Here is a 16,487-nt window from a genome sequence, read left to right as displayed (position 1 = left end):
ATAGTGATAGGGGCTGGCTCTTTCCTATGGCGTGGGTCTCAAGTTGGGTCAGTAATTAGTTGGCCAACATTTTGTTGTGTTGTCCTAGCTGGCCTTGAACTTGTGATCTTGTGTCAGTTTTCATGTACTTGGATTACAGGCATGTGTCACCATAGGAGTGGTTTTTTTTTTATAATAATTCTCCATGTCTCTTTACGTTAGTAGAATCCTACTGGAATACTTATAAAGAGGTCTTGTTATTATCAAATTTTCTTTCTTGGGAGGCTACATGAATAATCTATTAACTTTTTACTTCCCAGTTTTATAGTTAAGTTAAAAATTATTTGTTTTCTTTGAATTTCTTGATATTTTGTTATCCTTCATACATTAGCTATCCATATCATCTCCACATTTCTTATCATGTTTAAATGTTTATATTTTGCTTGTGATTTTAGTTGCTTTTATACATTTACTACTTAATTTGATCTGTAATGTGTGTTGTAAGTTTTCACAGTTAATAAGAATACTTGTAATATATTATAACTGCCAACTAGTTAGGTAAAATATGAATGTTATCTATATATTATTGGTATTCTGGTAGAAGAAAAGCAATGTTTGTACCAATATATAATAAAACACACTGAGTTAATGTACTTGAGAATTCTTTCATTTGGAAATTCTAAGTGCCTACTCTATCCCATGCTATTTTTTTTTTTTCTGGGAATTTTGGGAACTACATGAAAGTAGTAGCACCACTTTCTGCCTTTACGTAATTAGCAATTTAATGAGTGGAAACTGGATACATAGAATAAAAACACTAAAAGTCAATGAAATGGCCCAATGGAAGTCAAGGAGCATTGTGAACAAAGAGTAAACCAGTACAGAGAAAGGAAGGCAGTCACAAATCTGGACTATTGTGTGTTGCGGTGTTCACCACTAGGCAGCGTGGTAAGGGATCACCGTGAAGGGATGACGGGAGAAAGACTTTAGAGAGGTGCAGGAATTATCCATGAAGGTTCCTTGAGAAGCTGCACTCCAGGAAGAGGAGACACAGCTAAGGGCTTCTTAGGAGGCATGCCTGACAGAGAGGGCGACGTGGTTCGAGCAGAAGTAACAGGGAGTGAATAACTACGTATGTCTGTGTGAAACGATGCAGCGAGAAGGCTTGGACACGTGGGAAGGGGTGTGGTTTATGCTTTTCCTTGATATTTTATTTCAAAATAAGTTTAGTCTTACAAAATAGTTAAAAAACAGTATAAAGGATCACTGTAAGACATTCAACATTTCTCCTATGTTGACATACTATATAATTATGCTAGATGTATGGAAGTTAGAAAGTTGATGTTGATGTAATACTGTATTTAAAACCTATATTTACTAAAGTTTTGCTGTTTTCAAAAACTTTTAGAAGTATATATTTCTAATTAAAGTTATCCTGCCCACAAAGTACCTGCCCTTCCTTTTGTTGTCTCCCATTTTACTAGTTCCCTTTGTTCCCTTGGGTGTTTTTATTTCTCTCATCTCACAATCGATGCACAATTATGAGGTCCATATGAAATTTAGAAAACGTAAGTGAGAGTTAACTTTCTGGCATTTATCTTTCTGTGACTAGTTTATTTAATTAATGTTATTAGCTTAAATTGCATCTATTTTCCTACAAAATATGTAATTTCATCCTTAATTTTTGGCTGAATAATAATTCTGTTGTGTGTTTATACATATACACCAAATCCTTATCCATTCCTCTCTGGCTGGACATGGATGTTGGGTCAACAACTTAACTATTATGAATAGTCCTGTGATAAACATTGATGTCAAACTTTCTCTGTTATGTGTGCATCTTGTGTTTAAAATTTATCAATGTCTAACTGATATGTTTTACATGTCTTGTTCCCAGAATTTACTTTGTCAATGTGTACCTTTAACCTCATGAGATCTTGGACACTTTTTTACTTTTCGCATTCTAAGTGTTTTTAAACACATCTTGATTAATTATAATGTGGACAAGTTGTGTTAGAGATGGCGAGATCCATCATAAAGGTATTACAGTAATTGTGATAAGATGATGTTGGCTTGGCCAAGAAAGGAGCAACAAAGTGGAGGTTAAGTGCTTAGATTTTAGGTATCTGTTGATGTTCTACTCAAATAATTTCATGGTAGAACAAATATGGGATATTATGGAAGGAAAAGGATTCTGTGTTTTCAATCAGTCACTGGAAAGAAACAATCAACCATGCTGAGAAAGATGATAAAGCAGATTTCAGAGTAGGGGGTATAAACTTTAATTTTGAACATGTTGAGCTTTCAATGCCTCTCTAACAATCAAAGGGGGTTACTCTAATGCTCATAGGTTGCCATAACAAAATACCATAGATTGGTGTGTTACACATCAGAAATTTACTCCTCATATTTTGGAGATGCTGGTGAATATGGTTATTGGAAAAGACTTGCTTGTGGACAAAGCCTGTCCTCTGCCTGTGTGTGTCCTCTTCTCTGGGCTCCTGTGAAGAATGAAAGTTAACAAGCTCTCTGGGGTCTGCTTTCCCAATTATCATGGATCTATTTTGTGACCTATTTAAGCTAATTACTTCCTTAGAGACCATGACCCAAATAAATCCACTTCAGAGTTAAGGCCTCAATAATGGATATATAATTTGGGGGGAGGATCATATTTTTAATCTGTAACAAGAATGTCAAATAGCTAATGAAAGAACAAGTCTGGAACTTAGCGAGATATCAAAATTGGGACAAAATAAACCTATTTAAGAATTATCTATCTATCTATCTATCTATCTATCTATCTATCTATCTATCTATCTATTTATATTCCTTGTTCAGCTCACACTTAGCAGTCATGCTAGTGAGAATGAAATTCACAGGTGACAATTCCAGTCTTACCAGGAGACTCAATCTCACAACAAAATCCCTGGTCTTCTGGATCTTATACTCTTTTCCCTCATCTTTGCAATGCTCCCTAAGCCTTAGGTGCAGGATGTATTCTAATGCTGAAGACATACTTCAGAAGCATGACTCAGTGACCATTGAGCCAAAATTGATCTGAATGCCTTTTTTCTAAGAACTAGTTTTTATGGCATCAGTTGGCAACATGCAAACCTCTGAAAGAGGGAGGCAAACAACAGTCCTATCTAGCAATGAGGACACTGAACCACATCAATGGCCAGCATGGCATGATGAGCCTAGGTTGTCATAGTAGCACACACACCTTGGTGGTAACCAACAACTCTGTACTTGGACATAAGACCCAATATATAAGAGGGAAACCATGTGTGGTACTGGGAAGATAGCTAACTACTCAGTATTTTTAGTCTCCATCTCTCATCAAGGAAATTTTCTTTGTAACAGATGAAGACCAATACAGAAAAACACAGCTAATCAATACACATAGTTGTGTATTCCACAGAGTATATTAACACACACACACGTGCACACACACACACATACACACACACACACACACACACACACACAGAGAGAGAGAGAGAGAGAGAGAGAGAGAGAGAGAGAGGGAGAGAGCGGGCGGAGAGGAGGCGAGGGAGGAAGAGAGGCAGGATGAGGATGGGCGGGAGAGGAGAGAGAGAGAGAGAGAGATTGAGGAAGAAGCTCTATGTTCAAGATTAGGAAGAAAATGCTCAAAGTCTATATTTAGCTCTAGGACAGATTTTGAACTCCTAAGAAGTATACCTGTGTGTTTAACAGGCTTTGTGGAAATAAATAAGAGTGCTATGTCATTGTATTGTACAGGATTTGAACTGTGCAAAATTATTCAAAGTTTAGTTTATAATTTTACAAAGTATAGTACATAATTTCACTCAGTCATTATTACAATGTTATTTTGATGACTTTGTAATGATTTTCTTGAGATTAATGTCATAAATCAATCCATGGATAGTGAAAGTATTTAATACATAAAATTTGAAAAGTGTCTTAATGCAACTAATGTAAATTTTTATATATATATATATATATATATATATATATATATATATATATATATATGGTCACTTTTCATAGTTGCTCATCTGGAACCAACTCAATTCATTGACCTTTTAAGTCTGGTTTTAGGTAGTACCCTTGGCAATGAAGCAATGCCTTCATGAATATAAAATGATTTATGGATAAACTGCAACTGTAGCTTTCTTGTTCTATCTCTGACCTCTCAGAGTCAAATACAAAATCCAATATCACAGACAACAAATTTTTATAGGTTCAGTACATGACCTGGAATTATTTTCATTGAACTTAAGTAGTTGTGCACTGTTCTAGAAAATCATTAGCTTGTTCAGGTCAATGAGTCCCCATTATGTCTTGCTTTGTGTTACCAGATTATCTGAAACATTGAGGTTACCTAATTTCCTATAAAGGTGCTGTCTTTTAGTATGCACCAATGACATTTAGCATTATTTCAAAGTATTTTCATTTTAATGAAATATGTTTGCAGAACTCACATTGTTCCATCACAGAATCATGTTTAAGACAATATTTAATTTATTTATCTGTAACTTATTGCCATCTACAATTGATCCTTAAAAAACTTAATCTGTTTATACTCTGAACCATATCGCAAAAACGCATCAAGGCAGCATAAGGCTGGCTGTACATGTTATGGGCTCTTCCTTGCCTTCTTCTCAGAACTTATTTACCATGTGGATTTACACAGCATCTCTCCTTAATTGTAGTTCCAAATGTATTTCCTTGCTTCTTTGCTTTCAATGCAAATTCTAGTCTGGTTTTTAACTCCCTTTCTAGTCCCTACTTCTACTCTTAGGATTACATTAGGTAACAATGGTCAGTCAACACAGCATGACACTGACATTCGTTTTTACCATTGTGTGATAGGGAGATGGAATGACAAGTGCCAGAAGAGGGAAGCCAGAGAAGCCCAGTTACACAGAACTTAGTGAGGAATTAGGAACTGCAAGGATGCTTCTTTCCTTTTGTTTTGAGAAGTAAGTCAGTTCTAAGGGGAGAAAGATCTATTGCACAGGCAGGCTCTGAGCACTCTTGTTAAGAGCTGCAGATGCTTTGGTGAAGAACAGCTCCCCCAGTATCAGAAAGTGCTGTACAAACTGTCAAGGATGAAAAGTAATCAACAATCCTACCTATCTAAAAATATGTTGGCCACAACAATGAAAGGCCTTGCCAGGTCTCTCTAATGGTGCAATAGTGTGCACACTAACAGCTTTCTAATTGGACTTAATTGGTCAATAGAAGAGAATTCATGCTTGAGACTCTAAGCTTAGCAGTTTATGGCTGAAGTGGTCAGAAACTCCAGAAGAGAACTCTTTCCTGCCATTTTCCTAAATCCATGTACCTTCTAATCATCCACAGCTAAGTCTCTTATCCCTCATCAAAGAAGCTTCTTTTTGCAGATGACAGAAGCCACAGAGATCCATACTGTTCAAAATGTAGAGAAGAGTTGGTCTTGGGGTACCCAGATGCAATTCATAATTCTATAATATGACAATTGAACACAACGCTCAAGAAACATCATGGAAGAGAGGTGGAAACATTCTAAGAGCCTGAGGATCAGGATGCATTCTGCAAGAGAGTAACTTGTAGCCTTTAACTTTTTCAAACTTACTTTATTTGGGGTTCTTTAATGCTTATTCCCACCTTCCCACCCACCTACCCTAGATAGGAGAGAAAAGAGGTTAATAGGAACAGGAGAAGTAGACCTTTTAGACTCAGTTCCTTGGAGCGATTCCACTGGTGTAGTTGGCAAGATTCCAATAGACCAGTTAAACAGCAAACCAACAATGTAGCGAAGGTGACTGCAACCACAGCCTCTGGAACTCAGAACATCAGCTGCAACCTGGAGAATCAGACAGAACCTGGAGCCTTGAAGCATTTACTGGAATGGTTCTCTCTTTCTCTAGGAGCTTCTTGAAGTGGAGTGATGAACGGCCAAGACCAAAAGCCCCGCCTCTTGTTTTGTGCATATATATATATATATATATTGCCATGCTCTTTAGAAATTCAGAAATAAACTCTTGATTTATTATTTGAATGATAGTGGTCCCATAGGCTTATATATTTGAATGCTTGGCTGCCAGATGATGAATTGTTTAGGGAGGATTGGGAAGAGAGGCCCCGTTGGAGAAGGTGTATTGCTGGGAGTGGGCTTTGAGGTTTCAAAGCAAGCCCAATCTTGCTGTATTTCTGCCTCCATTTTGTGGATAAGATGTAAGTCTGAGCTACTGCTCCAATGCCATACCTACCTGCTTATGGCCATACTTCCCACCAAGACAGTCATGGGCTAATGTCTGACACTAAGTGAGTTGTGAGGATTATTCTTGCTTGCCAGCTTGACTACATCTGTAGTTAACTAAACTCCAAATACTAGGGCACACCTGTGAGGGCTTTCTTTCCTTATTACAGCATTTGAAGATCTACTCTTTTTCTTTTATTCTCTCATATATTGTATCCTGAACAGAGTTTCTCATCCCTTCGCTCTTGCTAGTCTTATCCGATCGTCTTCACTTTTCCTTTGTTGTCCCCCACTCAAGAAGAGAGCAAGCCATCCAGGGATATCACCCCAACATGGCATAAAAAGTTACAGTAGAATTAGGCACGTACTTTCATATCAAAACTGGTCCTGGCAACCCAGTAGAAGGAAAAGGAAAATGACTTACTTCTAATCAGAATATGTGATGTGGGAAGGTTCACCTTTAATCTGGGCCAAGTCTTCTGCTCTTTTATCCCTGCTTGCTCTTCTCTTGTTAGCTTGTCCATTCCTTCACTGGCTTAGAGTCTACTTTTTCGGGAGCTGGTTTATACTGAAGAACAGCTAAGACGTATGGTCCCCTGGGCTGAGCAACAACTGTACGATGGATCTTTCATTAGTAGACAGCCATTGTTGGACTAGCTACATCACGCCCTGTAAGTCATTTGAATAACTCCACTTTATATAAATTCACTCTGTAAGTTTTTGTTCTTCTAGAGAATGTTGACTGATACACAAGTCTACAATTAAGTATCATTTAAAAAACAAGTTGCCTTAAGCTTGGATGCCAGCAGAGCCAACTGCCAAACTCTGCCAAGATAGGGTAAGCAAGTTCTTAATAGTTCCTGCCTCATAAATATGTCTGTCAGATATACTGGACCAGAAGGCTCCAATGTTATAGAGAGTTTGGGGTGACTGTTCAGGCAACGAACTTTCTCTGTCATTTTTTCACTTTGGAAGCTGCTAACCTGCACTTCCTATTCACTTGGGCAATTAATTTTATTTCTTCTCAAGTCTCTGATGGGGTTGAATACCAGGTAGCTTAGTTTTACAATTAATCTTAGTTGATTAGTGGTTAAGATTTTTTAGGTATATATAAATGTTTTAAGTTGATAGAGATGACATATGATAGATATTGATTTACGTTCAGAATTTTTTACTCATCAAGATAGGAAAGTAGTTTTCTTCAAGGCTGCCAAATACAAATAGTTGAAACACTGTGAACATAACATTTGTCTAACTCCTGATTGTTCTGTGGTTATTTTTGATTCATGTAGTTTATTGTATATGTGTGTAATAGTATAAATGTATATGTAAAAGAAAAATAATATAAAATAATGTAAAAAAAATTCAGAACAAGAAAAAAGAAAACCAGATAGGGAAAGACTAGAGAGGTAAAGTAGAAAAAGATGATGGCAAAGATGAGCAAACACTAAGCTCACTAGCCCAACTTCATTTTCAATGTATTCACTTTCTAGGTTTCTATATAAAATTAATTCTTTTGCAAATTTTTATGAGTTTGACAATAATTCTTTGGTGTTGGTTTGCTATAGGTTCTTTGTTGCCTCTCTGTGTTGATTTTCAGCTGAAGAAAGCTGGCTGTTCCCGACCGGCGGGTTCGGTTGTTCGTGGAGTGGCGAGGAGGGTCGTGACCTGTGAATAAAGAATAGGCGAAAGAAAGGCACGAGCCCAGGAAAAACTTTGCTTATCGAGGGCCGTTTATTGTAAGGGGGTATCCAAATTTATAATAAGCTTCTGAAAGGGCGGGGGTGAGAAGGAATGCAGTGGAAAGTTACAAAATCTTCTGGGCCAGGCCCAAGGACAGCAAGTGTGGAGTGGGGCGACTATACAGAAGTCTCGATACACCGAATGTTCTCTTTCTCAAGGTCAGGCTGGATCTTTGTGGTAGCCATGCAGAATAATTATCTCAAGTATGCAGACAGCTGTGGCTTTCAGCCAGCAGGGCCTCTCAGCCACTGGGGCAGGTCAGGCAAGGTTCTATGGCTCCTGACAGCTGGCTTGAGAACAGCTTCACATTTTAAACATATTTATAAATCTGTGCACAATCATCTAGAAATTACCCTTTCTACTTACACAGAAACCCACTGAGTTATTACCTAAATGTTGTAAGATGTGTGATAAAGACACATTAGGTGATGTGTGTTTAAATGTTAGGGACAAAAGAACAACTCTAAATGTACCATGTGTTGAATATAATCACATGCAAGGCACAGTTTATATCCAGGCTTGGATATAAACTTCCTGTTAGCAAGAATATATAATTTGAAGTCCTCACACTGCTATCATATCATAATATATGCACACAAAAAGGAAAATCATCAAATAATTAATTTATTTTGCAGGTCATCTTATGTTAGAAAAATTATTATGAATTATACAAAAGCATTTGAAAATACAAATAACATCAGATTTTCTTCATTAGCATGACTAGGTTATGTATGGTTATAATAAAATGCTAGCAATTGATAATATGATCACACGTATGACAGTACAGCAAGAATTTTAAAGGAGTGGATTGTTACAGACTCAGAAAAACTTATATAATACTCATCCTCAGTACTCCTGATCTCATAAATAGAAATTGGAGCGCCACATGCTATGTTATGTACAAATTAAAATACATTTTGATCTTGCCTTCATATATATTAATTTTGGACATTTAATGGTAATTGTTATTTTATCCTAATAGTGAAAAGTATAATACACCATTGTCTTAGGTACTGTTCTATTGCCTGAATTGACAGCAATTCTTATTAAAGAACGTATTTAATTGGGGGCTTGGTTATAGCTTCTAAGGCTTAGTCCATTATCATCATGGCAGCAAGCATGGCGGCACGATGTAGCTGTAGCTGTTGCTGAGAGCTATATCCTGGCCTGCAGGCACAGAGAGTTGTGTGTGAGGGGTGGATAATAGAGATACAAAGAACAGAGAACTAGGCCTTGCATGGACTTTTGAAGATTTGTTTATTTTATGTATATGAGTATCTACATGTACACCTGCAGGCCAGAAAAGCGCATTAGATCCCAGTATAGATGGTTGTGAACTACTATGTGGTTCCTGGAAGAGCAGACAATGCTCTTAACTTTTGAGCCCCGCATGGGCCTTTAAAACCTCAAACCCAGTGATACAATTCCTCCAACAAAGTCACAACTCCCAATCCTTCTCAAAATGTGTCACTCTCTGATGACTAAGCATACATATATAAATGGGCTGATAGGCACCATTCCTATTAAAAGCACCACATTCCACTCCCTGAACCCCATAGGCATGTAGTGGTATCAATGTAAAAAGATATTCAGTCCAAATTCAAAGTCCCCATGGTCTATCACATTCTCAACACTGTTAAAAAACCCAATGTTCAAAGTCTCTCCCTAGACTCATGCCAATCTCTTAACTATAAACCCCTGTAAAATCAAAAACAAAAAATCAGATCACCTACTTGCAACATATAATGGCACAGAATATACATTACCATTTCAACAGGGAGGAAAGAAGTGAATTGAAGAAATGTTGAATCAAAGACCTAAAGGCAGCAAAGAAAAACTCCAACCATCCTTTTGTGAGAATCGGAAAGAAAAATCCAGAGGAGAATATATATCCTCAGTAGTATAAGTTTCTCTGAAAACATGGCCATTGACAGAAAAACTACAATATAACTACTGATAAATTACAGTTAAAGACATAGAGACCTACAGGCTCATTTATGACCTAATCCGAATTAAATGACTAAGCAAAAGCTAGTTGCAGAAAACAAGGAGAATGTGGTGGTAGATTTTATAAAAGATAGTTCCATTGCTGGATATAATGAAAGAGCAAAAGGAAGTTTACTCAGGGGAGGTGAACTGACCTTTCTGTGTTAAAGCTCAGCAGGAGTTTGTTGATATCGAATATTAACACGCAGTTCCATTTATCTAACATCCTTTTCCTACTTAAATGTTTACAGTGAGTAGTTGGGTATGAGAAAGTCATGATACCTAGGATTTTAAAGCGTTTATCTCAATGTGCTGATAACTTTGCTCTTATCTGTGTCTCTCCTTAGCTGCAAAATAAATTATTAGTGAACCACTAGGACATCCAAGAGAGTTGGGATCAAAATATTATTCTTATTTTGTAGATTGCTTTAGGCTCAGACCAGATAACTGTCTTATCAGAGAAGCTGGTGAGCCAAGGGCAGGACAGGAATTAGAATGTCAAACTCTGGATGCTTTATCTCGGGTCAAGACAAGGGATTCTCGCTAACTCCTGGGCAGACCCTGACCATGGGGAAGCAGAGGTGGAGGTGAGAGGCAGTATTACCAGTGTGTGCTGGAGGCTGGCATTGTGAGTCTGCAGGGTGTCAAGAACTCCAGAGCTCATAAAGTAACCTCCCGTAATAACAAAAACATTTCTTTTTTTTTTTTCAATTTCATATGCTTTGAGCTGACAGACTCATCTTCCCAGTTCACCGCCAAAGGCTAGTGCTATATAGAGTTCTTCCATGAAAATCTTCACTGAAGACAAGCAACTATGAAAACAAAAACTCAGTTCTGTTTTCAGTTAAATCTATAACCTTTGCCTATGCTAGAAAAGTGCAAGTGTAGTGAAAAAAATGTCTGTGGTTTTCATTATATCCTGTTAAAATCCAGTAGCTATACAAAAATATTATCATTTTGTTAAATCAAATTCAACAAAAGCAGAATAACAAAGCAAGGTCATAAATGCCTGGAAGAAAACCTGAAATTCTAATATATTTACAGCTTTACATTAAAAGCTAAAGTAATGGGACACATGTTTGAATATTGCAGCAATTTTCAGATGATAAAGTTTCATGGCTGTCAGAGAAAGTAATAAAACATTCCAAGCATTTCTTGTGAAATTTAAGAAACAAATATTATCAATTGCAATAATGTGGATCAGTGTATAATCATTTTACCAACAAGGGAAATGCTATTTTGAAGTTTTACTTTTCCCCTTTATTTTTAATTAATCATTTGAATGGTTAAAATTTTATGTTTAAGCCTTGACTAACAATTGAAAAGGAGGTTTCTCAGGGGTCTATAGCTGTTGTGAGTATACTATCACACCCAAGAAGTATAAGTTACTATGGAGGAGGCCTGCTGGCCCCAGGAAGACCTAGGTTAGAGCCCACCCAGGCTTTCTTCTGCCTGCCAGGGGACACAGCCAACAGGGGAACACCTAGGCCTATAGGTCCCCAGGAATACCCAGCCAGCAAAACTGAGAAATCTGTTATTTCCTAAGCCCAAGGCCCTGCCCACTTCCCCAAGGGGCCATGTCAGCACCAGGAACATCCAGACAACTCCAGGAACAACCAAATGGCTAAAGACCAGTGTAAGAACACAATAAACAAGAGCCAGGGCAAAAAGGCATCACCGGAACCCAACTATCCTACCGCAGCAAGCCCTACACACCCTGAGACAGCTGATGCAGAGGAAGATGACCTGAGGTCCAACCTTATAAAGACGATACAGGCCTTAAAGGTGGATATGAATAAATCTCTTAAAGAAATACAAGAAAATTCAACTAAATAGACGAAGGAAATGAATAAATTCCTTTATGAAATATAGGAAAATATAATTAGACAAGTGAGGGAAATGAATAAAACAGTCCAAGACCTGAAAATGGAAATAGAAACAAGAAAGAAAATGCAAATTGAGGCAATTCTGGAGATGGGAAACCTAGGGAAGAGAGCAGGAACCACAGACACAAACATCACCAACAGAATACAAGAGATGGAATAGAGAATCTCATGTATAAGTCAAAGAAAATGTTAAATCTAAAAAGTTCCTGACACAAATTGTCCAAGAAATCTGAGACACTATGGAAAGACAACACATAAGAATAATAGGGAAACAACAGCCTTCCGAATAGCCACCAAAAAACCCCATAAAGTATCGTGGTGTAACTCTAACCAAGCAAGTGAAAGCTTATATGAAAAAAAAAAAATCAAGCCTCTGAAGAAAGAAATGGAAGATATCAGAAGATGGAAAGATCTCTCATGCTCATTTATTGGGAGGATTAACATAATAAAAATGACATTTTATCAAGAGCAATCTTCAGATTAAATGAAATCCCCATCAAAATATAAACACAATTCTTTACAAACCTCGAAAGAACAATTCTAAACTTCATATGGAAAAACAAAATATCCAGAATTCCCAAAATTATCTTGTACAATAAAAGAACTTCTGGAGGTATCTCCATCCCTGATTTCAAGCTGTACTATAGAGCATAGTAAGAAAAACTGCATGGTACTGCTATAGAAACAGACTGGTTGATCAATAGAATTGAATCAAAAACTCAGAATTAAACTTGCACACCTATTGACACTTGACTTTTGACAAAGGAGCCAAAATAATACAATAAAAAAAGCAACTTCAACAAATAAATGGTGGTGGTTTAACTGTATGTCTACATATAGAAAATGCAAATAGATCCACATTTATCACACTGCACAAAACTCAAGTCCAAGTGGACCAAAGACCCCAAAATAATACCAGGTACACTAAATCTATTAGAAGAGAAAGTGGGAAAGAGCTTTGAACTCATTGTGCCAATGAGTTCATGAACAACACCAACAGCTCAGGTTCTAAGATCAGCAATTAATAAAAGGGACCTCATGAAACTGGAAAGCTTCTATAAGGTGAAGGACACTGTCAACAGAGCAAAATGCCTGTCTACAGATTGGGAAAAGATCTTCCCCAATCCAACATCTAACTAAGGGCTAATATCCAAAATAATCCAATTAAAAATGGGGTACAGAACTAAACAGAATTCTCAACAGAGGAATATAGAATGGCTGAGAAGCACTTAAAGAAATGCTCAACATCCCTAGTTATCAGGGAAATGCAAATCAAAACAACTCTGAGATTTCATCTTACACTCATCAGAATGGCTAAGTCAAAAACACAAGCAACAGCACATACAGGTGGGGATGTGGAGAAAGGGGAAACTCCTCCATTGTTGGTGGGAGTGCAAGCTGTGCAATTACCTGGAAATCAATCTGGCACTTTCTCAGGAAATTGGGACTAACTCTATCTGAAGACTCAGCTATGCCCCAGCTGAGCATATACCCAAAAGATGCTCCCCCATACAACAAGGACATTTGCTCAACTATGTTCACAGCCACTTTATTCGTAAAAGCCAGAATGTGGAAACAACCTAAATGTCCCTCAACTGAAGAATGAATAAAGAAACTATGGTACATTTATGCAGTGGAGTAGTACTCAGCTATGAAAAACAAAGAAATCATGAAAATTTCAGGCAGTTGATGGAATTAGAAAAGATGATCCAGAGTGAGGTAACCTAGGCCCAGAAAGACACACATGATATGTACTCATCCATAAGTAACCAGATTACAGTACAACCATTCTACAACTCGCAGACCTAAAGGTGCAAAGTTACAAGGAAGGCCCAAGGGAGGATGCTTGAATCTCATTGAGAAGGGGAAATATAATAGAGTGTGGAAGTGGTTGAAGGGAACAGAATAGGAGAGAGAGTGCTGAAGGAAATGAGGGGTGGAGATGGGAGGTAGACAGAGAGCTTGGCAAATGACGAGGAACAGGGATGTCTCTGAGACAAGTTGGAGACCTATGTTAGGGTAGGCTCTTAGTAGGATATGGGGATGAATCTAGCTCTGCCCCCTAGTAGTGGGAGTCATAGAAACTGAAGAGGCCACCCTCTAACCAAATAGGACTCCTAGTGAAGAAAGCGGAGCACCAAATCCACCCACAAAATGTTTGACCCAAGATTTACCTTACCTACAAGATGTGTAAGAATAAAGATAGAACAGAGAGCGAGGGACTGTCCAATGAATGCATTGCCCAATCTGAGACCCACACTATGGGAGAGAGCCAACCCCTGACACTGTTAATGACACTCTGCTATGCTTGCAGATGGGAGACTAGCATAGCTGTCCTCTGAGAGGCTCCACCTAGCAATGGATTGATACAGATGCTAAGACTCACAATGAAACAGTGGGCAAAGCACAGGGAGCCTTGTGGAAGTGCGGGGTGGTGATGACAGAAGGACTCAGAAGAGACAGGAGCTCCACATTAAGACCAACAGAGTCCAGGCGGTCTTGGAGAGACTGAAGCATCAATCAAAGACCATGCATGGACTGGACCTAGGCTTCCTCCACATTTGTACCAGATGGGCAGTTTGGTCATCATATAGGTCCTCTGGTAAGGGTAGCAGGGGCTTTTTCTGACATGGACTCTGTTGCCTGCTTTTCAATCACTTCCCCCTAGTATGGCTGCTTTGCCAGGCTACAGTGAAAGAGGATGTGACTTGATGTGCTGTGGTGGATAGGTGTTGGGGGAGCACTTCCCTTTTCTGAGGGGTATGGGAGGGGGAATACTCTGAAGAGGGAGGAAGAGTGGGACCTTGAGGAGAGAAGGGAGGGGCTACTATAGGAATGTAAAATAACTAAATTAATTAAAAATTGATGCTTAAGTTTTTCCTGGTCAAGACACAATTGACATGTGTTTTATTTTATTTTCTGTTGTGATAAAATGATCCAAGAAAAGCAACTTAAGGGAGAAAGGGTTTCCTTGGCCCACAGATCTAGGTTACATTAATCGCCAATGGGAAATGAAGGTGGAAACTTCTAAACATGTAGTGTCCACAGTAAAGCGTAAAGAGTAAGGAGTTAATGCCTGGACACTAGCACTCAGTCGCTCTGTCCTTTTTGTTTAGTCCAGGGCCTTGTCCAGGAAATGTGGCTGCCCACATTCACAGTCCTTTAACCTCACTAAACCCAATTAAGAAACTCCTGCACAGGCCTGCCCACGGGCCAACCTAACCCAGATAATTCCACACTGAGGCTCCACTCCCAGGTGATTCTGCACTGTATCAAAGCAGCAATTGAAACTGACCATCACAACATTCATTTAAAATATTCGTTATCTGTTTGCCTTCTATTTTCAAAAATAAAATACTCTGTATGAATTTCTTGGTATATAACTTTTGCCATTAGAAGCTGTGTGGGTGAGTGTTGGCATATTGCTTCCAGATACTCTTTAGTAAATATCTCATATCAGTTTGATTTTCTCTCCTGCCAAGTTAACAATTAAACCCATATTTTGTTCATTAGCCCTAAATTTATAAATTTTCATAGCATCAGTGCAAAGTCCTCTCTTCATTAATGCTGCTGGTTTATCAAATTGTAGACTCAAGCTTTTTTTTTTTTTTTTTTTTTTGGGCTTGGGAATTCATTGTTCTAACTCCCATTTATTTAACTCTCATTACAGTGGTTTCTTATTCAATAATAGAAATGTTGTTGCATATAATTTCCATAAGGGACAGATTTTTTTCTTCTTTTATCATTTTTTATCACTCCCCATTGCTTTTACATAACACAGCTGTTCAATTTAGTTGTAATATCACTAATCTATCTTTGGCAGTGCTAGTTTTACTCTATCTGATCGTGAACAACTCTAAATTCACAAAGATATTAATTTCACTGTCCTATTTAAATGTACTTCCTTTTTTATTTTAGTATCTACTCCCAGGCAAATTTCTTTTCTTATCGGCATGTTCTTATTTCATCTTCTAGCCCTTTCTTCATACTTCTATATTTTGAGTGTTATTGAACACAGAAGTCAATGTTTCTAACTTCTCATTTCCTGTACTATTGAGAAAATGAAAATTTAAAGCTACATATTTTATGCTAAATGTGTTTGGAATTAACAAAACTCCCTTGATTTTTAAAATTAATTCACCGAACATGAGTTAAGCCGGGTGTCTCGTAATTAGGGTTCCTGTGATAGAGTTGCTCTTAGTTCAGGTAAGAGAGTCACATTGTGGCCTCATCTAACAGAGTTGGTTCTACCAGCACATGCTTAGAGCAAGGTGCTTCAGGGAAGCTGCCGCTGGCCAATGAAGTTACTAAGGATGAAGACTTCTTTCAGCATTTGACCTTGATCCCCTTTTATGCACATGGTGGCAAAGTGGCTGCACTGGGGCCAAGTCACATCATATATGTACTGTGGTATTTTAAAGAGGGAAAGAACATGAGGGAAGAGTAAAGTATGGGCTTGTTTTTTATTTTTTTTAAATCAGAAAAACTATATTTATGAAAGTTTCATAAAACATGAAGCATAGTCACCCCAAGAACTGTTCATATGGTAATTTTAGGTGCATTAATGCTCAGATCCTTAACAAATTAGAGTTCTCTAATAAAGAAGAAATAGAAAAATAAGTATTGTGGACCATGTGAGATAGGGACTTTAATAATGTGGGGGT

The sequence above is a fragment of the Acomys russatus genome, chromosome 27 (genome assembly GCF_903995435.1).
Source record: "Acomys russatus chromosome 27, mAcoRus1.1, whole genome shotgun sequence".
NCBI lineage: Eukaryota > Metazoa > Chordata > Mammalia > Rodentia > Muridae > Acomys > Acomys russatus.
Note: the sequence above shows the minus strand (reverse complement) of the source record.